Raw genomic sequence first — 1,428 nt, forward strand, 5'->3', positions numbered from 1 at the left:
GTACTCTTTACTTCTATATTTAAAATATTAGGTTTATTTTCTATCTTCTTTAATATAATTAAGTCTACCTTATAGAGGTAATCCTTTTAGATTTATTATTTTAAGTTCTCTTATCTTTAGAATCTTCTCTTTTAGCTATAGATTTATAGACTATAGAAGATATTAATTATTTTTATAAAGACTTTATTAAGTTATTAGTTTATTTCCTTTTATATATCTATTCTAATTTTTCTAGATCCTAGAAGTAGTAGGTAATATTAATTATATCTTTATAGAATTCTAGAAGTTTAATTACGTATTACTAAATAGTTATTTATAGGTTATATTATAGCTTAGTAAAGTAAGAAAGTATTCTTTCTTTCTTAGCTAACTATAGAAAATACTATTTAAGAGTATCTAGTCGTATATAGAACTCTCTAGGATTCTTATCTCTTTACTAAAAAATCTTTTCTAGCTATCCTATTATCTCTAATTCTAAGCTTATAGTATTTTTAATTAGAGTAAGAGTCTATTCCTCGAAGTAGGGCTAATCTTCCTTTATATTTTATTAGGAGATTAGAGCTTTTTCTTTAATATATTAATACTATCTCTACCTATATATTTAATCTATATAGCTAATCGCTCCTAGTATCTAAGTTTAGTCGTTATAATATTTCTTAGAGGCTCCTTTAAATATTTATTATAGGTTAAGAAGCTACTCCTAATATTATTAAAATAAGGAATTAAGTATAAATTTTAGGTCTTTAAATTTAATTTCTCTATCTAAGAATTTATAGAGATTTTAGCTAGGATTTATAGAGGATTCTTAATTACTCTATAGTATAATCTAAGATTTTAGAATCTCTACTTACTCCTATAACTCTTTAAGCTTCTATAGTTTTTTAATAGTATCTTAGGTTACTTAGAGTCTAGTATTAAGATTAGTTAGTACTATCTATTACTCTATAGGTAGACTTAGAGGGTTAGCTATTTCTTCTATCAAAGAAGTAGAGCGAGTTCTTAGCGCTATCTTCGTAGATAATCGAAAATAGAAGAAATAGAAATTATTAGAGAATAACTACTTATATAGGGTATAAAGCCTATCGACTAGCTAGGAATATAAATATTAAGTAAGGAGAGCAAAATACTATTTCTTACTATTATAGATCTCTCTATAATCCTTATTTATATATAAGCTTTAATACTTTCAATCAATCAATCAATCAATAATCTTATTCCTGATAGAGCTTCCTCTATTTACAAGGTGCTATGCAGGGATTTACGCCTTCTAGTGCCAGCCTAGTGCGTATAAGAAGTTGCTATCAAGGTAGGGCCAGCATAACGCTAGAACGAATAGATAAAATCGAATAACAAAGGAAAAATAAACGAAAGGAGGGATCCGCTCGGTAGTCCCGGCGGAGCCGAGTACACTATACTACGCACTAGTAG

Source organism: Penicillium macrosclerotiorum (genome assembly GCF_028827735.1).
Source record: "Penicillium macrosclerotiorum strain IBT 26536 chromosome Unknown utg000002l_segment0_segment0, whole genome shotgun sequence".
Taxonomy (NCBI): domain Eukaryota; kingdom Fungi; phylum Ascomycota; class Eurotiomycetes; order Eurotiales; family Aspergillaceae; genus Penicillium; species Penicillium macrosclerotiorum.